This window comes from Theropithecus gelada, chromosome 14, assembly GCF_003255815.1.
Source record: "Theropithecus gelada isolate Dixy chromosome 14, Tgel_1.0, whole genome shotgun sequence".
In the NCBI taxonomy this organism is placed as follows: domain Eukaryota; kingdom Metazoa; phylum Chordata; class Mammalia; order Primates; family Cercopithecidae; genus Theropithecus; species Theropithecus gelada.
The window spans coordinates 12678736-12705638 of record NC_037682.1 but is presented as its reverse complement, the minus strand read 5'-3'; the positions used below and the strand labels follow the sequence as shown (position 1 = coordinate 12705638).

At 53.7% G+C, this 26903-nt stretch overlaps 1 long non-coding RNA gene across 1 annotated transcript; it reads left to right on the top strand.

Moving 5' to 3' along the window:
* The first annotated feature begins 6170 nt into the window (after window positions 1–6170).
* LOC112607348 lies at window positions 6171–26060 on the top strand. The gene is made up of 4 exons (XR_003115764.1): window positions 6171–6292; window positions 15092–15178; window positions 21042–21125; window positions 24016–26060. It is a non-coding gene; the product is annotated as an uncharacterized LOC112607348 (long non-coding RNA).
* Window positions 26061–26903: the final 843 nt, after the last annotated feature.

Here is a 26903-nt window from a genome sequence, read left to right as displayed (position 1 = left end):
AGTCTGTGGCAGCATCCTGCCCTCCCCTGTGCTGAGAATGCAGTTTGCAGGTGAGCTAGGCTTCCCAGAGTCAAGGATTCTTATTTCCACCCTGAGAAATCCACTTCTGCTGGCTTTATACTGCACTACTCACGCCCTGCCACACCTCCACCTGCCCACAGTGCAGAAGGCAGCCAGGAACACCGCTCTATCTCAATTCTCCCCGACACACACACAAACAGACCCCATCCCCTTGAAATCACATAGAGTCTATCCCCAACCACCACCACCACACACACACACACACATACACATTCACCTCCACCTATAGCTCTTCCGGTTGAGAAAAAGATAAGGAAGTTCCCCAGCAAACCTCCATGAAGATTGTTCCAGTAGAGAACAGATTTCCTGGGAATGAATGTTCTAAATAAAAGTGGAAGGAAAAAAAGCATCTGTAGGTTAAGGCCACCATTCCTCAGTGGCCAGAAATCTCAGCCCTCACCCTCTGGGGAAGGGCCATCCTATTTCATACACCTTGCAGCTGTCCTCCCCAGCTCACCCATGTGCAGCCAAGAACCCACGAGTTATCTACACTCTGCTTTGGGGCCTGGCAAACCCCAGAAAGCTAAGCCAACAGGCTGGGACTGCAGGGTCTGCAACCTTGGCTCATTCCCCCACCCGCCCCAACTGCCTCTCTCATTGCCCTAGTAAAGAGTAAACAGGGGCTGGGTATGGTAGCTCACACCTGTAAGCCCAGCACTTTGGGATGCCGAGGAGCCCAGGAGTTGAAACCAGCCTGAGCAACATGGTGAGACCCCATATCCACCAAAAAATAATAATAAATAAATAAAGATTAGCCCAGTGTGGTGGTGCGCCCATGTGGTCCCAGCTACTTGGGAGGGTGAGACAGGAGGATGGCTTAAACCCAGTAGTTTGAGGCTGCAGTGAGCCATGATTGCACCACTGCACTCCAACCTTGGCAACAGAGTGAGCCTGGTCTCGAAAGGAAAAGAGCAAATAGGGCACCCTCACCACCCTCCACCACAGATGGGCACACAGACAGGTTCCCTGCTGAGGAATCTCCCCACTTCAGATCCCTTCACCCATCAATCTGAAAGTCCAGAGAGGGACAGCAGAATTCCTCATCACCACCACTCAACAGGTCTTTACTAAGCATCTAAAGTTTTTCAGAGTTGACAGGACATCTGAGAGATGCCCCAGGCTGCCCCTTGCAAGTGTCAGGTAATGAAGGCAAGGCCTCTAGAGGAGAAGGAACTGACCCAGAGAGCTAAAGGCCCCGGAGCCAGCACCCTGGGGAGCTGGCGAGAAAACCTGGAGTAAGAATCACTCTTGGTTGAGACTCCCAGCCCTTTGCTAACCACTGTGGGATTCATGAGGAGACCCAGTGCTTGCTCCCATCTGAGGGCTTATAGCCTGTTTCTTACAAGAGTACGAAGTCCAGTCTCATCCTCTCCTCACAGGCATTGGACAGTCCTTGTTCCAGATGTCAGAGCTGGACAGCTCCTCAGACACACAAGAGGAACACCATGAAATATAGTTGTGCAAACTGAGGCTCTGGGGCATTGGGAATCTCGGGTGGTTTTTAAATTCCTGCCTGCAGCATTGACACAGAAAATACTTTGAAGACACCCCTTCTCTGGGTCTCAGTCACTTTGTTTAGGGGACACAGAGTCATGGGAAAGAGGAAAGAATACAGATTTACGTGGCTCTGCCATCATTGCTGTGTTTACCCTGGGCAGACACCTCTGAGCCTCAGTTTCCTCATCTCTACAATGGGGTAATAATAACAACTATTACCTTTGGTTATTGTTAAGTTTAAGCATGGTGAAAAAATCAAATCACTTAAAATGATACTTGGGAGACCGGACGCGGTGGCTCACGCTTGTAATCCCAGCACTTTGGGAGGCCAAGGCGGGAGGATCACAAGGCCAGGAGTTCGAGACCAGCCTGAACAACATGGTGAAATCCCGTCTCTATTAAAAAAAAAAGAAAAAAAAAAAATTAGCCGGGCAGAGGTTGCAGTGAGCTGAGATCGCACCACTGCACTCCAGCCTGGGTGACAGAATGAGATTCCTTCTCAAAAAAAAGAAAAAAAAGAAAAAAAGAAAAAAAAAGATACTTGGAACATATAATTTATTCTTTATACTTTTTGAATGCCATTATTATTGTTGTTGTTGCTATTTGTTTATCCTTAACAGAGACACCACATACTCCCCATTCCCATGTGTTGCCTGTCAGAAAAGTTCTTCCAGATGTCTAACTGTGAACCATTCTGCTGCATTAGAAGGCTACTCTCTCCTGCCGGAATATCGATGAGAGCCGAGCCAACTGGGAGTTTCTAGGAGCTGCTGGGCTCCTTGACCCTGCCAGCCCGAGTGCCAGAATTCAATCCCAATTCTGTCTTCTAAGTACTCACAGAGAACTGGGTAGAGGCAGTAAATGGAGCCTGCAAGAGTGAGCAGGTCCTCTGAGGAAAAAGATCAGAGGCTGTAAATCACCCCTGCCCTGCCCTTGGGTCTTGTCTCTCATTGGGGAGGGCCCGAGCCTCTGGACATTCAGCTTTTCCCCTTCCAGTCCCCAGAGAAGGGGGGCCCAAAGAGCCCCTCTCATTCTGTTTGGTTGCTGGTCCCCTGTCCTGGGTTCCATGACATGGCAGGAAATGCGGGCAGTACCTGGTTCCCCAAGGACTGCCGTGCTGTGTGCTGCAGACCCTTCAGGCCTGTTTCCGATCTGGCACCATCCTCAGGGCCAGGAGTCCTGGGTCAGCTTCAAGGAGGGACATTCTGTCCCTCAGGAGCAGATGCTGGGCCTGCACTCTCCCAAACAGGGCCCCTGAGGCTGCCTGGCTCTGTTGCTAGGCCACGGCTAGGAGGCAGGGCTCCTGAGTTCCCCTCTGGCCTCTACCTGGCACGGTCTTCATGTTGCTGTCTCCCCACAGTCCTTTCCCCCATCCCCACCCCCTTGGCTATGGGCTGAATTATTAATAAAAATGCTGAGGAAGCTGTTTGTGCAGCTCACGTGACAGAACAAACACACCTCTCTCCTTGCCATTGTCCACGTGGCAAGAGACCCAGGCTGAACATTCGCCTGATTCAGGAGAGACAGGCTGAGACCAGCTGGAAGGTGGCTGTGCAGGGCAACAGCACAGCCCACTGATGGTGACAGGCCAGGAGAGTGAGGATTTGTTCTGTCATCATGTCCCTGCTCCTACCCCCTAGTCTTTCCCTTCCTCCTCTGCAGACGACGAGTCTGGAGAAGACAAAAGTATAAAGTTAACAGATGTCTCCACCCCAGAAAGGACATGACAGCAAACTCCTAGGAGGCAGCTGCAGCCATCTCTATACCCACCTCATCACCATCAATACAAAATTGCCTCCTCTCGAAAGACCCAGTAACTACCAGATCTCAGAGGCCCACCCAGAGTCTATGCTTGTCACACTTCTGCCGGGTTCTGCTTTGGGGGCCTGGTACTAAAAGGCAGGGTTTGGACCCCAGCATCAAGGGAAGAATCTGATACTCGAACTCAGGTCCTGCCTCTGCCTGTTTCTCTGTTTGGCTTTGGCTTGTTACTTGACATCTCTGGGCCTCAGTTTTCTTATCTGTAAAATAAGGCTAAGAACTGCTCCACACAAAGATGTGAGAATACCCTGGGGAGATGGCAAGGTCTGGATCTTTCCTGGTTCCCTAGGGGTAACCCCAGGCACCAAAGACCCTGCTCCAAGCTGACCTACCATAGCTATAGGCCCCCAAGGGTCTCTCAGGCCACGTTACAGGGCCAGAAACCTTATTCCTACCCCGCCCTCACCCCATCTGTCTTCCCACACCCCTTCACCCTGTAACCTCTTCTTTATCCAGATTCTGGCTCTCAGTCTCTCTCTTCTCCATGGTCATCCTGACACTCCCCAAGTGCTTGGCTCAGCCCCTCAAATCCCTCACCACCCTCAAAAGATTAAAGTTGGTATCCCTTCTTCTGGCTTGGGAGAGCCCCAGCCTTGGTCAGAAGTTTGGCCTTGGGACTCTGCTCTGAGACATTCTTTATCCCTTGGGCAGCTCAGGCACCCCTGAGACTGACTGAGGGCCATGGGGGCTAGCGAGACCCCCTTCCTGGGATGCACTGTGGAAGCACCTCGGTTTGCTGATTACCAGGTGAGTGACCCGGAGTCAGCCCCTCAGTCCTTCTGAGCCTCATTTTACCAGTCTGTACCATAAGGATGTTGTTTGTTAATCTTGACTGGGTCTTAGACCCCTGTGAAAAGCTAATGAAGCCGGTGGACCTCTCCTCCCTAGAAAAGTGCATATACAAACAGAGACACAACATTTTGCCCATCACTGGGTGTGTGTTGGGGTGGGAGTCCTTTGGGTTCCAGATGAAAACCCCTGGCCCAGAAGCCTGCAAGACTGCTTCCAGCTCTGTCAGTCTGAACCCAGTTCTCTGCCCTCCCCATCCTCTCCACAGTGACTTCTGGGTGTGGGGGAAGAGGGGACAGTTAGGGAGGTAGGCTGCTGGTCTAGCCACACCTTTTCTCCCTCCTGCCTCAGTGGGCCCCTCCCCCAGCATTTCCTGTGGCTGGTGCCAGCTTGTCTGCAGCTCAGACCAGCGTTTCAGTCCCTGTTGGAACCCACTGAACTGGCTTCACCTGCCTTTCAAGGTATTTAAAGGTTCTTTGACCAAATGCTTTTTGATCCTTCGCTGATGGGAACCAAGCAGAAGCTCTTTGGCCAACTGCCCCCCCTCCCCCCATATGATTAGTCTCTAAGAGCTCTTTTGATATTGCAGAAACCTTCTGTGGTTTGTTCAAAGCCCTGGGCCTTGCAGCCACCTCCCCCGGGCACCCAGGCCAGTCAGCTCCAGCCTCCACCGCCCATCCCCAGGGGTGGCCTAGTTAATGGGGGCCTCCTAGCGCTGAACAACTCTGGCCTGAGTTTGAACCCCAGACCCGAGCCCAGCTGGTAGAGGGGTCAAGCCCCCCTCTTCTCAGGGAGCCCAGGCCAGGTCTGGTAGTGTGGGATGGGGACCTGTTCCCCAGGCTTCAGCGGGCCATCACTCTTCTTCCCGCCCAGCTGAGGTTGCACAGACAGGCATGCAGGCCCACGATGATAGCAATTGACCTGTTTCCAGGTCTGAGGCTGAGGTTGAGAAGGGGAAACTGAGGCTCTGAGAAGTCCAGGGTTCAGGCCTCGGTGTGTGAGGCGGCAGGAGCCAGAATCCGCCAACCCAAGACCTGCTCCAGCAGCCCCCATCCCAGCCAGCACCACTCGCCGCCCGCGCTCCTGGTCCTCCAGGGCCGCGCAGAAGGCGCGCCTGGGCTGAGTCCCAGCTGCAGAATTCTTGGGGGGCGGGGGACGAGGCGTCTCCGCTCTTAATAGCTGAGCTCCCGCTAACGCCCGGCCTGGGCTCGAGGCCGGCGCCTCCAGCGACTGGCGCCCCCAGCATAGAAATCTTTCTCCGCAACTTGGACTGACCCACCCAGAGCGCCCCGAGTATCCGGCCCGGGGCGGGGATGCGCGTGCGCGGAGGGGGTGCCGCGGAGCCCCGCGTGAGCAGACAAATTACCGCGGACCTGAGAGGACGCGTCCGCGCCAGCCTGGAAGGAGGAGGGGGCCGGTACACAGACGGGGGGCGGGGGAGATGACTCTCTCTGAGGGATCCCCAGCCCCAGGATTGAGGCCCACCCTCTGCCCTAGCTGGAGTTGAAGACCGCAGTGGGGGTGGGGGCCTATCCCTCGCAGGTGGAAGGGTGATCTGCGCCGGGAGAGCTGGGACTGTCCCAGTTCAGCCATCCCTGGCTCTGGGCTGAGGAGGATGACAGGAGAGGCCCCAGCACTCCGAGACTGGGCGAGTTCAGGTGGCCAGGCCCCCTCCCTCACCAAGGCCTCCGGGAGCTGCTGGGCTCCTTGGCCCTGCCGGCCTGAGTGCCAGAATCCAGTCCTGCTCAATAATAATCGTCAGAGCAGCCGGCAGCACTTACTGAGCTCTGAGGGACTGCCAGGCCCGGGTGCCAAGTGCATAACACGCATTATCCCATTTAATAGTCACGGAAGTCCCGTTGTGATCCTCTTAGGAAGGCGAGGGGGCTGAGGAGGCGAGGGGCGTGGCTTGCCTGGGGCGTGGCTTGCCTGAGGTCGGGCAGCAGGCGGGGTGGAGGGACAGGTGGGAGTCACACCAGCTTCAACCAGGTCTAGAGCCCAAACCTTCAATGCCTGGGCTTTCCTGCCTTCGACTCCTCAGAGCTCTCCTGGAGGCTGAGCAGGCAACAGAGCCTGCTCCTCAGCTGGGTGTGGCCCGTGGGAGGTGAGGGGGCGCAGAGGCCGAGCACCCTGGAAAGGAGGAAGAATGGGGGACCCCCATCTTCCTGGCTGCTTCATTTCCCGCTCTCTTCCTGCTCCCACCCCTCCCAACGGTGGGCGTCCCCCAAGGCTCCGTCCTCTCTTCCCTTTTCTTTCTCACCCACTCTCTTCGTGACCTCATCCACTCCCACGGCCTCAGCTTTTGCTTCATCCCCATTCCCAGCACTGTCTCTGGGGCCCTGACCTCCCTCCCAAGCTCCGCAGCTGTGTACTTAGTGAAGCCTCTCCACCAGGTGGAGGAAACTCATTACCTCCCTGGAGTTACCCCACAGCTGCTAAGGCCCCATCACTCTCTCAAGCCCCACATCGGTTCCCCAAATCCTCCAGCTGCTCTTCCCCCACACCTAATTAGTGTCCATATCCTTCAGACCCTTTTCTCTGCCCAGCCTCTCACACCCGCTTCTCAGACTCCTGAGCCACCTCCCTAAGTCAGACACTCAAGCCGCTCACCCTCCACCTCACCTGGCTCCTGCCCAGTCACTTGCCTCCCCCAGTCTTTTCCATCCATGCCCTCCCTCCCCGTGGTTTTCTTTTTCCTTTCCTTTCCTTTTCTTTCTTTCTTTCTTTCCTTCTTTCTTTCCTTCCTTCCTTCCTTCCTTCCTTCCTTCCTTCCTTCCTTCCTTCCTTCCTTCCTTCCTTCCTTCCTTCCTTCCTTCTTTCTTTCTTTCTTTCTTTCTTTCTTTCTTTCTTTCTTTCTTTCTTTCTTTCTTTCTTTCTTTCTTTCTTTCTTTCTTTCTTTTCTTGACAGAGTCTTGCTCTGTAACTCAGGCTGGAGTGCAGTGGCATGATCTTGGCTCACTGCAACCTCCGCCTCCCAGGCTCAAGACATTCTCATGCCTCAGCCTCCTGAGTAGCCGCGATTACAACCACCTGCAATCATGCCTGGCTGATTTTTGTGTTTTTAGTAGAGACAGGGTTTTGCCATCTTGGTCAGGCTGGTGTTGAACTCCTGGCCTCAAATGATTCGCCTGCCTCCCAAAGTGTTGGGATTACAAGCATAAACCACCGCGCCCCGCCTCTCTGTGGTTTTCTGAGACACAAGATCCAATTGCGCTACTGTCTTCTCAGCCCCTGGACCTTCGATGGCTCCCCGCGCCTGTGGAAAGGAGCAGCTTAGCCTGAGACAGAGTCTGCCCCAGTATGACTTTTGACCTCCTCGTCTTGCCCAGTGCCCTGCCTTCAGCTAAAAACTGAGTTCCTCCCTATGGGTTTCCACCTTTCAAAGCCCGTCTTCACTGTCACTTTGTCCAGGGAGCCATCCCTGATTCTCCCAGGTGAGTTTGAACTCCCCTCTTCTGTAGCCCCATGGCACTTCTCAGCATGTCGGTGATGGAATTGTCCAAGTTGATAGCATTTATACAGCTCTTCAATCCCGCTTTCTGCCCACCTGCTCCACCCCTGCAACGGACGGGGAGCTCTTTCAGGGCAAGGATCGCCCATTACTATCCACCCTCATCTTCCTCCTTTCACATTTTTTATTGATCCTTTCAGCAAATATTAATGATGTAGCTGCTATGTGCTAGGCACTGCATATACAGAATCCTGCTCCTTCTCTGAGGAATTGTCATACAGTGCGACAAGTGCATTAACAGGTGGATTCAGGGAAACATGGCCCTGGTCAAGGATTTCTCCAGGCTCCCGAATGCCAGGCCCTGGCCTGAGCACTATGGGGGTGTGCAAGCTTGAACGAGACCAAGCCCTGCCCTCCAAGATGGTAGCTGTATGGAGACAATAGGATGTGTACAAATGCAGGTCTGAACACAGTGCTTTGGGACTACAGAAAGCAGAGCAATGACCTTGGCCCTGGGGAAATCCTGAAGCTTCCCAAATGCCCAGCACCTTGCACCAAGCAGTAGCCTCGTAAATCTTTGTTGAATTAAATTGGTTATGGGAAGAAAGGGGACATAATAGAGACTGAAAAAGAAAATTAAGGTTATTGGGGGCAGGCGGTGGGGGATGACAGAGCATTTTCACATCTGCATGAAGTCGCCTTGTCGCCCATCCCAGAGGGATGTCTTGTGGACAAATGAGATCATGGACGTGCAGTGCTCTGAACGCCTGGGAAGAAAATAACTATACAGGCCGGGCGCGGTGGCTCAAGCCTGTAATCCCAGCACTTTGGGAGGCCGAGACGGGTGGATCACGAGGTCAGGAGATCGAGACCATCCTGGCGAACACCGTGAAACCCCGTCTCTACTAAAAAAAAATACAAAAAACTAGCCGGGCGAGGTGGCGGGTGCCTGTAGTCCCAGCTACTCGGGAGGCTGAGGCAGGAGAATGGCGTAAACCTGGGAGGCGGAGCTTGCAGTGAGCTGAGATCCGGCCACTGCACTCCAGCCCGGGCTACAGAGCGAGACTCCGTCTCAAAAAAAAAAAAAAAAAAAAAAAAAAAAAAAAAAAAAAAAAAAGAAAATAACTATACAAATACCGGGGCCATTATTAGTCTATCCCTATCAGACCAGATAAGTCCTCTCCTTGTGGCCTCAGTTCCCTCCTGGTAATATCAACTGTGCCCTGTGGCAATTTGCTTCTCTCTGTCTCTGGGCCTCAGTTTCCCCATCTGCAACATGAGGACATACCATGAGATGATTCTGAGGGTCTCTGGCTCCTCCAGGGAGATGCTCCAGGGATAGCTGTGTCTGGCTAGGGGATGCCTTTTGTCTTCTCTTGACTGCCACACCCTGGGCTGAGTTGGGGAGTCCTCATAAAATGTCACAAAGGCCACTCCCTGTCCTGTTTGTCTTTCTGGTCAAACAAGGCTATGCAGAACATGAGGCAAGTATGGGCTTCTCGGCCGGAAGTTCCTCTCTAATTTCTGGGGAACAGCCTTAAGGCCTGTTTTCTGAAAATGACCTCTGTGTGAGCCCCTTCCCTCCACTCCAGGTCTGAGGTCTGTGTTCCCCTGGGGAAGGCCCATCCCTCTCCAAATCCCCATTGACCTCCCTCTTTATGGCCAGAAGTGTTGGGGTACAAGATGCTTCAGTGAAAGGGGATGGAAGCTGTAGTGAGAGAGAAGAGAAGCTTCTCGCATAGGAGAGAAGCTCCCCCATGACCTGTCCTTAGCTAAGGCACCACCACAACCCTGACCCTACAAAGCAGAGACCTTGGCCATGTCCCTATTTTCCCTCTTTTCCTTACCTGGAAACATTTTGTTGGTGGTGAGTCCTGGTCTTTTTCCTTCCTGGCTCCAGTCCTTCGCAGCCTCTGCTGCCCCTCATTCATGGCCCTAGCCCCGGTCCTTCCATCTTGCATCGACTTCCTCCCTAGGTCTCCTCCTCTGCCTCCAGCCTGGCTCCCTTCCTGTCCACTATCCTAAGGGCAGCAAAACGCAAGTGTGACCAGGTTGCTTTTCAGCTCAAAGCCCTTCCATGGATCCATAATTGCTCTTAGGAAAAAGCTCAGATTCCCTGTCTGGCAGGCAGGGCCCTTCCTGACCTAACCAGAGAGGCGAAGTCATCTTTGAGAGAGTTCTGAGGCTGAGAAAGAGCTCACTAAGGGATGGGGGCGTGGGGGGCATTTCAGGGACAGGGAAATGTGGTTTCAAAGGTGGGGAGATATGATGGAACCTGGGGTGGGAAAAATCAGAAAGCAGATATGGCAGGAGGCTGCAGTGAGTGTCCAGGGTGTATCAGGCACACCTAGTGTGTGCCAGGCTCTGTCGTCATGCTGAAGATGCAGCAGTGACCAAAACAAAGATCCCTGCCCTCAGGAGCTGGCATTTAGCAGAGGGAGATAGCAATCAGCAACGAGCAAAAGAAGGAAATGTTATAGTGTGTTAGAAGGTGGTGAGTGTTTGGGAAAAGAAAAGGTGGAGAGAAGTGAGGGTTATCTGGGGGTGGATTGCGATGTTGAGACAGGGTAATGAGGGCAGGCTTCATTGAGAAGGTGGCATCTGAGCAAAGACTTGAAGGAGGAGAGGGATTTAGCCCTGCAGTTATCTGGGTAACAGTGTACCAGGGAGAGGGAACAGCCAGTGCAAACGCTGTAGGGTGGGATAATACCTGGTTTGTTGGAGGAAACCAAGGGGGCTTGTGGGGCTGGAGCGGAGGGAGGAAGGAAGTGGTCAGGAGAGTGTGGGGGGAGAGTATGGGGGGAGAGGGGAGGACAGGTCACTATGAGAACTTAGGGAGATGGGAAGCAACTGGAGTGTCTTTTGTAAGAGGAAGGACATGAGCTGGCGTATATTGTAAAAAGATCACTCTGGGTGTGTGTGTAGGGAGCGGGGGCAGCTGCAGGGAGACCAGTCAGGGGACTGCTGCACTAATCCAGGCAAGACATGATGGTGGTTCGAATCAGGGTGGGTGCTGTGGGGGTGGTTGGGAGGGCTTGGATTCTGGATCTATTTTGAAGGCAGAACCAACTGGATTTCTTCATGGATTGGACGTGGGTTGTTTCAAAAAGGGAGGAGCCGAGATCATCGCCTCCAAGGCTTTGGCCTGAGCCATGGAAGGCTTGGATTGCCATTGGCTGAAATGGGGTTTGTGTTGGAGCAGTGCCTTTTCTCAATCAATTTTTCACTATCACCCACCCTCAGGAGCCTTTGAAGACATTTTTCTCTAATCACTTCCCCGCAGAACAGATTTTTTTTTTTTTTTTCCTGATGGAGTCTTGTTCTATAGCCTAGGCTGCAGTGCAGTGGCGTGATATGGGCTATGGGCTCACTGCAATCTCTGTCTACTGATTTCAAGCGATTCTCCTACCTCGGCCTCCCGAATAGCTGGGATTACAGGTGTGCACCACCATGCCTGGGTAATTTTTGTATTTTTAGTAGACACAGGGTTTCATTATGTTACCCAGGCTGGTTTTGAACTCCTGACTTCAGGTAATCCACCTACCTCAGCCTCCCAAAGTGCTGGGTTTATAGGCGTGAGCCGCCGCGCCCGGCCCACAATGGAATTTTAACACCACAGCTATGACGTATACATGTTCATGTACTTTGGCCCTTTGGAAAATTACAAACCATTGTAATATCAATATTTTTCTGTCCCCCCAAGAACCAATTTTTGCCCACTGGGGAAGGTGGCATCCCTGTGAAGAAGGCATGTGTCAGAGCGAGTTGTGTAACGGAGAACAGGTGCTCAGCTTGGCACGCGTTGGACCTGAGCTATCTAGTGCAGGGAGAGGATGCTGAGTGGACAGTGGAACATTTGAGGTCCAGGCTAGAGGTATGGATGTGAAAGTCATTGGTGTATATATGCTGTTGCCATGAGACTGGGTGAGCTCACCAGAGGAATGAGGAATGAGATCAGAACCAAAGTCTGGGCTTGAGGCACCCCATGTTGGGCTGTCTGGAGGAAGAGAAAAAAGCAGCAAAGGAGACGGAGAGGGAAAGGTGAGAGAAGTAACAGAAAACCAAGTGAGTACAGCAGGTGACCTAGGAGCCCAGTGGAAAGAGTGTTTCAGGGAAGAGGGAGGGCTACGCTGCCAAATGCCATGGGGTCAGGGGCAAGTGGCAGAAAGACTGAGAACTGACAGTTGAGTTTAGCCATAGAGAAGCTCCTTCTTGGTAGGAGCATTTTATTTATTTATTTATTTTTGAGATGGGGTCTCACTCTGTCACCCAGGCTGGAGGGTAGTGGTATGGTCCTAGCTCACTGCAGTCTTAACGTCCTGGGTTTGAGCGATCATCCCACCTCCCGCCTCAGCCTCCTGAGTAGCTGGGATTACAGATGTGCGCCACCATGCCTGGCTAATTTTTATTTATTTATTTATTTTTTCTTTGAGACAGAGTCTCACTCTGTCGCCCAGGCTGGAGTGCAATGGCGTGATCTCGGCTCACTGCAACCTCTGCCTTCCAGGTTCAAGCGATTCTCCTGCCTCAGCCTCCCAAGTAGCTGGGACTACAGGCGCCCACCACCATGCCCAGCTAATTTTTTGTATTTTTAGTAGAGATGGGGTTTCATCGTGTTAGCCAGGATGGTCTTGATCTCCTGACCTCATGATCTGCCCTCCTCGGCCTCATGAAGTGCTGGGATTACAGGCGTGAGCCACCACACCCAGCCTTAAAATTTTTTTGTAGAGACAGGGTCTTGCTGTGTTGCCCAGGCTGGTCTCAGACTCCAGGTTTCCAATCCTCCTGCCTCGGCCTCCCAAATCGTTGGGCTTACAGGTATCAGCCAGCATGCAAGGCCCATAGGAGTATTTTTGATAGAGTGGTGGGGATGAAAGCCAGATTGGAGTGGGTTTAAGAAAGAACAGGAGGAGAAGAACCGCTGATAGTGGATAAAGACAACCCTGGGAGGAGTTTTGTTGCAGAGGGGAACAAGGAATTGGGTGGCAGCCACAGGGGAAGCAGGATCAAGAGCAGGTATGTGTAAGATGGGAGGAAAAACAGCCACTGACGGGAATGGTTCGGTAAACTGAGACGGGATGACTTGCTGATCAGAGGGACTGGGCTCTGGTGCCTGCCTGGGTGGTGGGTGAGGGCAGGCGTGGACAGTCATCTCTCCTAGGACTCGGGGAGGCAATGTGTGGGTGCAGAGGCTGGTGGGGGCGGATGTGCCCGTGCAAATCTGGAAGTACTTCTGAGAGACTGGATTGTCTTCAGGGAGTGAGAAAAACAAGGTCAACAGCTGAGAGTGAGGACGGGGGAGGGTGGGGTGGGGTTTGAGGAGAGGAGATCGTGAGAAAGCGTGAGTCGCCCACGAGCAGGGGAGGGTGAACGGACTCAGTGGTAAGTGTGAAGGATCGCCAGCCGTGAGCCTTCTTGCCCCACTCGGGCCGGGGTCAGCTGCCCACCTCCGGGCTCCTGGGGCTCCCTGACCCCACTGAGGTTTAAGCCTTTACTGCTCTAGGAAAGGGTTACCAGCAAGCCCCATGCAGTCCGGCAGGCAGCCAGCATTTGAATTCTCCTCCAGTGCTCACTGGCTGTGTAACCTGGGCAAAGTTTTTGTTTGTTTTCGTTCATTGTCCGCATGCCTCAGTCTTCTCATCTGTAAAGTGGAGGCAGAGGTAGGAGGAAGCAGTTTGTGTTATTGCTATCCTCTACTCTGTTGTTGCTATTTTGTACTGAGGAGGGCTCAGTAAATGAAGAGTGAAGGGTGAATGAGGGGAGGGGAGTTTGCTTGGGGCCCCCACAGGCCAAGGAGTGGAGAGAGGAGGGCAGGTGTCACAGCTCTGCCCCCACCCACGGAGGACTCTGACTCTCTAACCCCAGCGCTCAGCTCCCATCACGTGAACTGGGATCCCTGAGGAAGCTCTCAGGTGGGCAGCCACCAGCTGAGGACAGACCTCCCAGTGCAGCCCAGGACAGTCCCTAGCACAGCCCAAGGCCAGGACCACGCTGGCCGCTCCCTCTGCAGAGCCCACTAGTGTAGGGAGGAAGACAGGGATAGGTTGGCCCTCTTCCCCGTCCCCACCCTCAGGACGTCCTCCCCAGCCTGGCCCTTCCTGTTTTTCCTCCCTGGCCCCTGGAGGCCATTTCCTCCAAGGGCTCAGGGAAGGGTGTTGCTGTGTTTTCTCCTGAGCCCAGAGCTTTCTGGGCTCATGAACCTCCAGATCTGGGCCTTTGAAACCCCCTGGAAAATAGCCTAGCTGTCTAGCTCCTCCCCAGAGGCCCTGATGCCAGGAGTAGGGTGGAGCTCTGCTGAGGGTGTGGTCAGCGTGTGTGTGTGTGTGTGTGTGTGTGTGTGTGTGTGTGTGTGTGTAGGGGACAAGAGGATTCACGGGGACAAATGTGACTTGGCTGGCAACAAACCATGGCAAGACCCCAGGTTGGGAGCTGGCAGCCCTGGGAGGGGGCTCCCAGTCCTGCAGGGAACCGGCTCTGTCATGCCCAGCCAGGGCCTCTTGCTCCTAGAACTTCACCCTCCACCCTACAACCCAGAGGTAGCAATAAAGCCTCCCTCACAATAAAGAGCCGCAAGGAGCAGGAGCTAATGGGCAGAGCGGGCACTGGAGACTGTTATGAGAGCATCAAGGTTCCTCACCATTCCCCAGTGCCTGCTGGGGAGGGAACCGCTAAGTGCCAGGTAGTGTGAGGCTGGCCTGGGAGTGGGGGCAGATGAAGTGCTCAGCAAGTCTCCAGGCTTGCCCTTCATCCCCTTAATGAACCAGCCATCATCCACCAGAAGCTTCATTCTCAGGCCCCAGCGGAGGCTGGTGCCTGCACTGACGCCTGGCTACCCTGATCACTCCTGTGTCCTATAAGCTGACCGCCTAATAGAGCAAAGGCTCCCAGGAGCCTGGCAGAGCCTGGCCACTGCCCCATCCCCACCCCTTTTCTCATCTGGGATGCCCAGCCCTGCCCCTCAGCCCTTTCCTCTGGGCATTCCAGAGGAGAAAATTTAACTATCTCAGGCAGAGCCATGGCACAGGGTCCAGGAGCAGTCCTCAAGCTGGGGGACTTAAGTCATCACTTAGCAATGCCCTCCTTGTGCTGGGGGGAAACCAAACAGAAAGGGGAGGGAACTTGTCTAAGGCTGCACAGCCATTCTTTCTAGCATGGCTGGTGGCCTCCCTCTGCAACAGCCAGACTCTGGCTTCTCTTCAGGGGCCAGTGGAATAAAAGAGGTCATCCCGTTTCTGCCCCTGCTACTGATATCAAGCCAGAAGCAGCATAGTACAGCGTGATAATGACTATGACTGTTCCATTTTGTTGAGGACCTACTATGTGCTGAGCAGTGTTCTAGATGCTAAGAAGACGATAGTAAGGGAGACAGAGTCTGTCCCCATGGAACTAATGTTATTGCATTAAATTCTTACAACACCCTATGTGGTAAGTGCTGCCATCTCCAGTTTACAGGTGGAGAAACTGAGGCTCAGATAAATGACTAAGAAGTAAAGTGAGGTCCCATAGCCAGTGAATGGCAGAGCAGGGATTCGAACCCAGGTGTGTCAGACCCATCCATAGCCTGGCCTCCTAACCACTGTGATACACCAGAAAGAGCCTTGGTCTGGGAACCTGAGACATGCGTGGGTCACTCACTGGGGCTTGGCCTTTGGCACGGCCTTCCTCTCCCTGGCCTGAGTTCTCTCATGAATAGGTGATCCAGGAGGTTCCTTCCAGCATTTCTGCAATTCTGGAACATTGAAAGACCTGGAAATCTGGCTCCCCAGAAGATCCAGGCAAGAATTTCTCTTCTCCTCGTTATTGCATCCAAGTTGGTGGGACAGGAGCTCAGTGTGTAGGGGAGGAATAAAAGCCATGGTCAGGCTTGGACTCTGACCTCCGTGGCATCCTGACCTGGCTTTGTCACCATCCTCTTTAAGTTATCCTGCATTCCGTTCCCACCACTGGGACTGGATACAGAAGGCCCACGTTCTAGTCCTGCTTCTGCCTCCTCTAACTTGCTGTGTGATTGGGGAAGTCTTGGCCCCTCTAGGACCTCAGTTTGCACGTTTGCTGGATAAGACCATTGCTGATGTCCCTGATGTCCCCCTGGCTCTCTGATCTAATCCTATAAGCTTGTTGAGCCCTTCATCGGGGCCCAGCCCTTTCTGGGCCTTGAATTTGTCCTAGAGTTTATGAGGGTCAGGTACTCCACTCCCACCCCTCACTTCTACCTCCCTATGAACCAGGAAGGGAAGAATGACTTGCTTCAAGCTGGTCCTGGGGTTCCCCTCCCACCCTCTGTCCCCCGTTCCCCCATGCCTAGTCTCTGAGTCCTTAGCCCCACCGTGAAGGCTGTTTTCTCTCCCCGCTTCCCTCCAGCCAGTGAGGTGGAGGTGGGAATAGGGGGAGAAAACACAAGGGAGCAGCCAGAGGATCACGACAGGTAGGACTGGGGGTTGGCAAGGGCTCTGCAGAGACCACGCTCCCCTGGAAAGGCATTTCTCATCGTGGGCACGCCTGCCAGGTAGTGGGAGGACCATTTCTTTCTTTTCTTTTTTTATCATCTTCCAACGTGGCTGGGAGTGAGGGGGCTGAGGGAGAAAGACTCCTGAGATGGAAGAGAAGCCAGGGGTCTGTGGCCGGCCTGGGCTCAGATTGGTGGGCACTAGCACTCAGGGTCTCCCCCACCCCACTTCCCCCTGCAGACCCAGACCCAATCCGGGCTGCACCCCTAGTTAGGCAGGGGAAGGGCTAGGGCTTCTCCTGTCTCCTCCAGGTCTCTCGTAAGAATGACATGGGGCGTAAGTGCCCCACCCCATTTGACAGATGAGGCTGAGGCTGAGGCTTAGAGCAGAGAAGTGATAGGCAGGTTAGGTGCATGTGGTAAGTGACCAGCCACCTGGGAGTTATCGGACCTCTTCTGGCAGGGATAGGGGTCTGGGAAGCCCACCCAATGGGAAAGAACTATCTCCCCTTCTTTCTTAGTGGGGTGAGGAAAAGCCAGTCAACAGAAGAAGCAAAGAGGCCAGCCCCACTCCTGAGGTTTCCCAGAGTCCATGTGCTATCTCTAGACTCCAGAACTCTGCCTGGGTGCTCCCTCTTTCTGGAACTGCTTCCTCTATCTGGTTAACTCCTACTCATTCTTTAGGTCTCAGTTTAGATGTTGCCTATTCCAGGAAGCCTTCCCTCATTTCCCCAGGGTGAGGTAGCACTGCTGTGTGCTCCCGCTGCTCCCAGGGCTTCCCCCATTAGGGCACGAATCACCTGCTTTGTCATTGTATTTCTTCTCCTCAGACAGGGAGCTCTTTGAGGGTAAGGCTGTGCCTTATTAGCCTCTAATATCTATCCCCAGGCCCAGTGTGGAGCTGAGTACAAAGCTGGCCCAAAGAGCTGTTTGTTGAATTGTGAGTGACTGAATGGGCATCTATAGAGATCGACTGTGTGCCAGGCCTGTGCAGGGGGTTCCAATGTAAAGGAGGCCAGAACCCCATGGAGTACCCACCTGTGCAGTGGCCCAGGACGCTGTCTGGACAGAACCTGGACAAGGCGAGGTGAGAGCTCAGAGAAGGAAAGGATAGCTTTGGAGTCGGGATACTGGGAAGCTCTGGGAGGAGGTCCAAGAGGCCTGGGATGACAAATTGTTTGGGGCAGGTTTAGGGCTGGGGGCTGGTTTAGTGACCTCAGAAGAGGCTCCTTTGTCCAAAGCCCAGGACTATGCCTAGGAACAGACCAGTGAGGGGGCCGGCTGAACAGGAAAGCTGAGTCACGTTCTGGAGAGCCATTTCCAGGTGAAACCAGAAAGGGCAAGCGTCATGCTCAAGGCAACACAGATGGGCCACAGCTCCCAGCCAGGGCTCTGTGCCACCCATGCCCCACTCCTACCCCCTGGCAGCACCCTGGCTCTGAGTGAACAAGCTGCCCCAGTCCCTGAGGGTGCATGCAAACCAGGGGGAGGTGACAATAAGAACTTATCAAATGGCTTGTAGGAGGCAGCCACAAATTTCAGCGGCTATGTAATGTGGGTCTAATGTTCACTTAGCAGAGTGAGAGTCTGAAAAGTCAGTGCCCGCGCTCTGACCCTGCTGCGGCCGAGGCTGTTGAAGCCATGGAAAGCGAGTCACTCAGCAGACATCAAGCTCTGTGCTGGGGCTGGTGTAGGTGGGGTGTGGGGCTGGAAGAAGTCTGAGTTTCCAGACGCCAGACCATGCTGTCGGCCCCAGCTGGCTGCTCCTGGGGGAGGAAAGGAAGCAACATTTTTGGTCTTGGAAAGGCCAAAAGCCCGGAGTCAGAGCTGCCCATCTACAGACGGGGAGGCGAGGAGGTGTAGCCCTGGGGAACCCACCGCTGAGTGACTCGAGTTTGGCTTTCCTCACAAGCCTCTGCTGTTTCTCTGAGTGCCCTGGGACCCCTAGTTGGGGGGCAGGAGGGGAGGGGTCCTTCCCTCAGCCAGCCCCCAACTACCTACTGTGGAAATGAGGCCCCACCTGGGCCACATGGGGAGGGACTGAGCTCAGGTCTTTCCTGAAGGTCAAAGCCTGTCCTTTCTGAAGGCCAAAGAGGCATCCTCACCTCTGAGCCCACACGCAGGGCCTGGGGTCTGCCTCTGCCCTGTCTTCCTGTGCAACTCCAGGCAACTCCTCAGCCCTCTCTGGGTCTCGGTTTCCTCATCTGTTAAGTGGCTGGAAAAGTCTCCAAGCTCTTGGCCTGCTACAGAATCTTGCAAATGATACATAAGGCAGCTGCCCACACCCTGGCCCTGCTCTGCTTTTCTGTCCTGCGCGGCATAGGGTCTTTGTTTTGTTCATGGCAGTACCTGTAGCCCTGGAGCAGTGCCTGTTGCATAGTAGGTGCTCAGTAAATACTGGTGGTTTCTAAACTCCCAGAAGCCACCCCACCTCCTCGCTGCAGGTCCCTTCCTCTTGGAAGGCTTTCTGATTCATCCCCTTCTTGTCCTCCAGGTTCTGTTTTATCCCCTCCTAGGCTGGGCTGCATTACAGACTCCTGTGCACGTGTTGGTATGCAAATCTGGAAGCCTCCCCCCTGTTTCTATTCCACCTTCTCCTTTCCATCGTGGGTGCGTGGGAGCCATGTCTTCTTTTAGATCCCCCTGGCGCGGCTAGGATCAGTGCCAGGGCCTTGGTGGTACAGCCAGTGCTCCATAGAGCTGTTTACAGCCTGCCAATGATTCACCCACAACAACTGAGAGAAGGCTTTGCCCAGGCGGGGCCCAGGCCCAGGGGAAGCAAGGGAGACCGTGTCTTCAAAGCCCACTGGGATCTGGAAACAGGGGCCTGAAAGACCTCTCAGAATAGCTTTGGCCTAGGAGAACAGGGATTGGGATTTGGGGGTCCAAGCTGGGCCAGGATTGAGAGAATTTGTTGTGGTTCAAGCCCACCGATTCATTCATGTCCAAGCCTTTGTCAGTAGCTCACTCTGGGCACCTTGGGTTGGGAGCTGGGGGATCTGCAATGAACCAACCCAGGTCTCGGGCTTCAGAAGCTTGCAGGGTGATGGAAAGGGGGCCGGGCATCATGAGCCACAATAGAGACAACTGTGTGGGTACAGCCAAAGTTGTCATTCATTCAGTGGGCTGAGGCTTCATCGAGGAAGGGCTGTCCTAGCAGAAGGAACAGCATATGCCAAGACACAGAGGCCACGCCCAGCAGTGAGTGGTTGGAGGTGAGGCCTGCCTTCCTGTTCTACATGGCTCTTGCCACGCCTCCCCTCTGGGGTCTCTGTTTTGTCATTTGTAAAAGTGGAGGTGGTAGCCAGGCGTGGTGGCTTACGCCTGTAATGCCAGCACTTTGGGAGGCTGAGGCGGGTGGATCACCTGAGGTCGGGAGGCCGAGGTGGGCAGATCAGCTGAGGTCAGGTGTTCGAGACCAGCCTGGCCAACGTGGCGAAACCCCATCTCTACTAAAAATATAAACATTAGCCAGGAGTGGTGGCATGCACCTGTAATCCCAGCTACTTGGGAGGCTGAGGCAGGAGAATCGCTTGAACCCAGGAGGTGGAGGTTGCAGTGAGCCAAGATCACTCCACTGGACTCTATCTAACCTGGGCAACAGAGTGAGACTCTGTCTCAAAAAAAAAAAAAAAAAAAAAAAGTGGAGGTGGTGTTGCTTTGGTAGGGGGTTAGAGGTTGTCCTAAAAGTTTCCCATCGGCCTCTCCAGCTCTGACACGGGTATTCTGTGGGAGTGAGAGGAGGTGAGTTGCTTACAGGGCAGGGATCTGGGTGACAATGAAGTTCTGGTGGCTGGGCAGGGAGGACAAACAGAGCTGTCTGTTTAGGCAAGGAGTGGAGCTGGGAGGAGGACACTGCCAGCCAATTGGACTGTCTCTCCAGGCCCAGTGTTTACTGATGGAATAAGGGAGTCGGGTGTGTCAACAGTGGGGAACGAGGTGGCTCTGCACTACACACACATGGGCTGTCCCTGGACTAGGCCATCAAGAGGACCATGTAGGGCACTGGCTGGTGGGAACCCGTGGAGCCCAGTGCACTTGCCCATTGGGTGCTCAGATGGCTCAGCCCAGGCCGCGTCTCCAGGCCTCTTCCCCTGTCTCTCTGGCTCAGCTTGAGGAAAGGGGCAGGGGCGTAACTCAACCCACTCTGGGAGGGGAGAGAGCCCTCCACCTGCTCCTGACCTCTCCCGGCTTGCTCCCCTGGGGACATCCCACCACATGAGTTCTAGTCTTGACTCTGCCACCAACTTGATGAGTGGCCCTGGGAGTCCCTTCCCCCTCTCAACTTCAATTTCATTCTCTGAAAATGAGAGGCTGGGAGGGAGGTTTATGGGACCCCATCTTTTTTTTTTTTTTTTTTTTTTGAGACGGAGTCTCACTCTGTCGCCCAGGCTGGAGTGCAGTGGCATGATCTCCACTCACTGCAAGCTCCGCCTCCCGAGTTCATGCCATTCTCCTGCCTCAGCCTCCTGAGTAGCTGGGACTACAGGCGCCCGCCACCATGCCTGGCTAATTTTTTGTATTTTTAGTAGAGATGGGGTTTCACTGTGTTAGCCAGGATGGTCTCGATCTCTTGACCTCGTGATCTGCCTGCCTCGGCCTCCCAAAGTGCTGGGATTACAGGCGTGAGCCACCGCGCCCGGCGGGACCCCATCTTTGCTTCCACCAGAGCAGTTCCGATTTAAGCAGTTTGTCTGATGAGTCCTTTAGGCCCTGAGCAATTGCTGAGTGTCTACTGCATGCCAGGTGGGCACAAAGTCATGTGGGGCAGCCAGGTTTTCCAGTCTCAGTGTGTTCCTTCTTTAGAAGGGAAGTCTTCCGTCTCCAACTGTACACTGGGGCCACGTGTGGCTCTGTGGTTCTGTGAGGAGACCCAGAGTCACATGCATTGTGGTTCATACCCCAGAGCTGCCATTTGCTAGTGGTGTGACCTTCTGTAACCCCTTTGTGCCTCAGGTCTCTCATCTGGGAACTGGGATGATAGCGCCAACCTAGCTGGATTGCTGTGACCGCCAACACAATGCCTTCTAAGGGTTCAAGGTGGGTGCTGAGTAAGCCTTAGCTTCTATTGTGACTACCAACGATCCTGATGGTCCTCCCAGTTCTAGGAAGGGGCAGCCATGCAGAACAAGTCTCAAAAGCCAGCAGGAGCAGGAGAGGGGGATTGAGAATCCCCAAATTGATAGGCAGCCTGGGGCTGGGTGGAGCAAAAGGTACTAGGAGGCGATGCCTCTGCCTTTTCCCCTTCTACTGTACCCTGTCACACTCCATAGAAGTCAGCAGTTCAGCTGTCCTCTAATGCACCCCACACCCCAACACACAACACACAGGCGCCCCAGCCCTCAGATGGGAAAAACACTGTCTGGCACTAGGTCTGGTTGGCTGGAGAAGTGGAGAGGGAGCCAGACAGCCCTTCCATCATGCAGATGGGGAGACCTAGAGTCTCAGGCGTTAGGGAAACAAGTCATTTAACATCCATCAGGACTCAAGCCTCCTGAGCCCCCAGCCTGGACCCCTGCACCCCCTCTGGGGAGCAGAGTGAGAACAGAGCTCCCTAACACTAGACCAGGTGTCCCTTAGCTCCACTCTTCTAGGAGGCTCCCTGAGCACACCCTCTGCGGAGCCTGACTCCCACAGGAGAAGCAGATGGTGCCAGAGTCTGCTGGGAACTGGCTGTCCTGGAGCCCAGCTGTTGCACAGATGTGAGGGGGGAGGGTGGAATGGGGGTTACGAAGGCAGAAACCCTTGGCAGCTCATGCCTGAGTCACCCGTCAGCTCCGGGAGTGGTAATGAGCAGATTAGGGTTATTATAGTCGAATGGCTCGGAGCGCACTTGCTCACCCGAGCAACCGTCGGCGAAGGCTGATCGCCCACGGCTGCCATGGCCATCACGCCAGGCCCGCCTCTCCCTTGCCCTGTTATTGACCGCACCGCTGCCAAGGCAGCCTCTGTGGCCTTCACACACCTCATTAGAGCTGCCGGGGCGTGCCTACCAGCCCATGGCCCAGACATCACCCCACCCGCTCCTCTTCCCAGGTGTGTCAGGGGGACACAGGAGTCTGACGTGGGGCCTCGATAAGTGGACACAGTGATCCCTGACTAGGGAAACAAGTGTATAGTTCCCCACCCACCTAGAATTGGGGCAAAGACAGGTGTGGCAGGGATTCAGCCTCCAGGGCCAGTCCTTGTCTCTCTGGTCACCTACCAGGGCTCTAAAACCAGTGAGGTTCCTGTAGGTCTGGGCCAGGGACATGTCAATCTCCAAGGGGGGAGGATCCTCCTTCCCCACTGGCCCATGTCATCCCCTCTGCTCCCTCTCAGAGCAGGAAACAGAAACAATCTGTCCCAGCAGCCCAGGGCTGGGAGGCGGGGCTGGGTGTCGGGGTAGTAATGATTCCGAGTACCGAATCGCAGAGACTGATGGACACTTACTATGTCCTAACAGGCACTGAGTGCTGGACGTGTGTCTATCCACTTTGTCTTCCCAACAGCCCCATGCGTGAACAGATTGAGCATCCTGAACCCCCAAAGCTGAAATCCAAAATGCTCCAAAATTCAAAACTTTTCGAGTACCCACATGACTGATGCTAAAAGGACATGCTCATTGGAGCCTTTTGGATTTCAGATTTGGGACGCTCAACAGATAAGAATAATATAAATATTCCAAAATCTGAAACCCAAAACTTGTTTTCGTTTTTTTTGTTTGTTTGTTTTTCTGAGATGGAGTTTTGCCGTTATTGCCCAGGCTAGAGTGCAATGGTGCCGTCTCAGCTCACCGTGACCTCCGCCTCCCAGATTCAAGCTTCAAGCAATTCTGCTGCCTCAGTCTCCCCAGTAGCTGGGATTACAGGCATACACCACCATGCCTGGCTAATTTTGTATTTTTAGTAAAGACAGGGTTTCTCCATGTTGGTCAGGCTGGTTTCGAACTCCTGACCTCAGGTGATCCACCTGCCTTGGCCTCCCAAAGTGCTGGGATTATAGGCATGAGTCGCTGCACCCGGCCCGTTTTTTTGTTTTGTTTTGTTTTGTTTTGTTTTGGGACGGAGTCTCACTCTGTTGCCCAGGCTGGAGTGCAGTGGTGTGATCTTGGCTCACTGCAAGCTCCGCCTCCTGGATTCACGCCATTCTTCTGCCTCAGTCTCCTGAGTAGCTGGTACTACAGGCGCCTGCCACCACGCCAACTAATTTTTTATATTTTTAGTAGACACAGGGTTTCACCGTGTTAGCCAGGATGGTCTAGATCTCCTGACCTCGTGATCCGCCTGCCTCGGCCTCTCAAAGTGCTGGGATTATAGCCATGAGCCACCGCGCCCAGGCTGTTTGTTTTTTGAGACGGAGTCTGGCTTTGTTGCCCAGGCTGGAGTGCAGTGGCGCAATCTTGGCTCACTGCAACTTCTGCCTCCCGGGTTCAAGCGATTCTCCTGCCTCAGCCTCCCAAGGAGCTGGGATGACAAGCGCCTGTCACCACATCTGGCAAATTTTTGTATTTTTAGTAGAGATGGGGTTTCACCATGTTGGCCAAGCTGGTCTTGAATTCCTGACCTCAGGTGATCCACCCACCTTGGCCTCCCAAAATGCTGGGATTACAGGTGTGAGCCTGTTTTCTTTTCTTTTCTTTTTTTATTTTTTTGAGACAGGGTATCACTCTGTCACCCAGGCTGGAGTGCAGAGGTGCAATCATAACTCACTGCAGCCTCCACCTTCTGGATTGAAGTGATCCTCCTGCCTCAGCCTCCTGAGTAGCTGGGACTACAGGTGTGCACCACCACCCCCAGCTAATTTTTAAATTTTTGTAAAAGTGGGCTCCCACCTCAGCCTCTCAAAATGTTGGGATGACAAGTGTGAGCCATGATGCCCGGCTCTAAGTATTTCTGATAAGAGATATTCAACCTGTATTGTTGTCATCATTGTCATATCCATTTTATAGATAAAATGACTTAGTCCCAGATGGGTTAAGTAACTGGCCCAAGGTCACAGCACTGGTAAGCAGCTGGGCTTCAATCCAACCATCCTGACTCCAGAAGCCTATTTGAACTACCACCTTCTGCACCTGCCCCGGGGCTTCTTCGCCTGAGCTGGTGCCTCGCTGCTGCCCTGCTCATCGTCTTCTGGGAAGACGCCTCTCATCTTGCCAGTCCTGCAGCCAGAAGCCTCGGGTGCTGCCCTAGGGCTCCCTGAATAGGCATCCCTCCTGGCGTTCAAACCGCATCCTTCCTGACTAACCTTCCATTCCCCAAGGTGGCCCTCCACACTTTGGAGCCTCAGCTCACCTCTCACTCTCACGCTTCAGTTTCACACTTCCCTGCTGAATGGTCCCACCTCTGTGCTTTTGCTTAAGCTGTGCACACTTCCCGGAGGGCTCTTTCCCCTATGTCTGCCTGGGCTCCAATGCCCTATGCCTGAGCTCCAATGCCCCCTGCCTGAGCTGATCCATGGCATACAAGCACATATGGAGGCCTGGGTATGTGTGTATGTGTGGGGAGGTCAGTGACGAGGTTCGGGGCTTTGGGGTCAGCTATGTGGCTTCAGGGCAAGTCCCCATCTCCCTGAGCCCCAGTTTCTGCAAAATGAAGATATCCATCCCCGCTTCTCCCGAAGTTTATAATGGTAATCTGTGAGGTTCGGCACACAATGAATCTATAACTACATTTTGTGATAAGTTTCCCACTTGTGAAGTCAAGTGAAGGCCCCCGGTGTGGGCAGTGCAGGAAAACCTGTCCCCTGAGCCCCTTATCCCTAGGGAGAACCCTACCTTCAGTGCCTCTCGGAGCAACAGAGCCAGGAAGGGGTTACTGTACACCAGTTGGTCCCTAGTGACCAGGCCTGGCAGAGGGCCTTTATCCCACTTCTAGTAGCCCAGCACCAACCATCCCCAGCTCCAGGAGGGGGTGGGCGGCACCCTCCTTCCTCCACATTGTTGCCACCTCAGAGAGTCAGAATCCAGGGAGATAGTCTCCTGGCAGCGGAGCTCCTGCTCCCTGCCATGGGTGTCTGTGACGCTGCCGGGCCCACTGGGGGCTGCAGGCACTCCAGCATCAGGACTGACTAGGTCCTGGGAGTGGGAAGGGGACTCCAGCCAGGGACACTGGAGACAGGGCCAGTCTGAGTGCCTGCTCTCCCAGGGGCAGGTGCCAGCATGGTGCCCCCCTCAAGGAGTGTGGCATGTGAGATCGAGGTCCTGGCTGCCCTAGGCTCCTGTGCCATCGAGAGGGAAAGCTCCTGGCACAGGTATACAGTAGGTGCTCAGTGATGGGGAGAATCTTCTCTTGGTGGAATTCTGAACACTTTGGGTACCAGCAGAGTCAGAATTCCTAGGGGAGGAGGCAGGCATTTGACAACGGCTGTCGGGAGGATATAGCATGTTCAACCTTCCCCTCTCCATGAGAGGAAGTAGTGACCCCAACACCAGGACCCTTCTCTGCCCATTCACACCCACCCGCTCCCACCTCTCTGCCAGCCTCAGTTGGATGTGGAGCAGAATGTAATGAGGACTTACCTGTCCACAAGGACTTCATAGCTGTTCCAAAGCCATGGATGGGCAGGTGCTAATGCAGCCCCTCGGTCTCCCCCTTCCCTTACTTTTGGGGTAGGCTTGGGACCCCCGGGGGGGTCTTAACTCACTGAAGACATGAGGACCCAGCTTCTGAGTATTCCTAGATGCCATTTCTACCCCTAGAAACTTCACATGGAGCCAAAAGCCCATTTGAAGCTCAGTCTGGACCAGGAGAGGCTAATCATAAAATGGATATTTTTTAAGTGTACAGAAATAAGAATTTATTTTTGAAGGCATGATTTATATTTTGAATGGCTAATGCACTCACATGCTTCAAAATTCAAAATTCCAAAAGGACTGACAGTGCAAAGTCGCTCCTCCTTTGGTCCCCACCACCCAGTTTCCCTCTGCAGAGGGAACCTTGTTGCCAGTTCTTGTGTGTTCTTCCAGAAATTTTCTATGTATAAACCGTCACCCTCATAGGGATTCTCATTTGTTATCCTTTTAAAATGCACACACATCCTGCTCTGTACCTGGCTTTCTTCCCTTAAAAACACATCTTGATTATTGTTCTATGTCACTTGCAAAACAGGTTCCTCATTCTTATTTTGCAGCTGCAGATGACTTCATTGTATGGAAGGACTGCACATTATTTAACTGATCCCTTATTTTTTGTTTTTTGTTTTTTGAAATGGAGTCTCGCTCTGTCACCCAGGCTGGAGTGCAATGGCGCAATCTCAGCTCACTGCAACCTCCGCTTCCCAGGTTCAAGTGATTCTCCGGCCTCAGCCTCCTGAGTAGCTGGGATTACAGGCACACACCACCACGCCCGGCTAATTTTTGTATTTTTCGTAGAGACGGGGTTTCACCATGCTGGCCAGGCTCTTCTTGAACTCCTGACCTCATGATCCACCCACCTTGGCCTCTCAAAGTGCTGGGATTACAGGCATGAGCCACCAGGCCCGGCTGATCCCTTACTGATGCACATTTAGCTTGTTTCCAGTGTTTGGTAATTACATGAAACGTTGTAATAAATAACTTTGTACCCACACCACTTCACATGTGTGCTAGCAGACCTGTAGGGAAATTCCCAGGAGTGGAACCGCCGAGTTAGACGTGGTTATGCACAGTTGTCAAGGAATGGAGAGGTCGGACGGCCCGCCTTAGAGGTTACACCAGGCTACACTTCCACTGGCCCTGTCTGCATCTGTCTGATCCCCATAGCTTTGCCAGAACAGTGTTATCAAACTCTGTGAGCTTTGCCAATCTGATATTTGAATAATGGTATATCAGCGTGGTTAGACATTTTAAAGCAACAATTA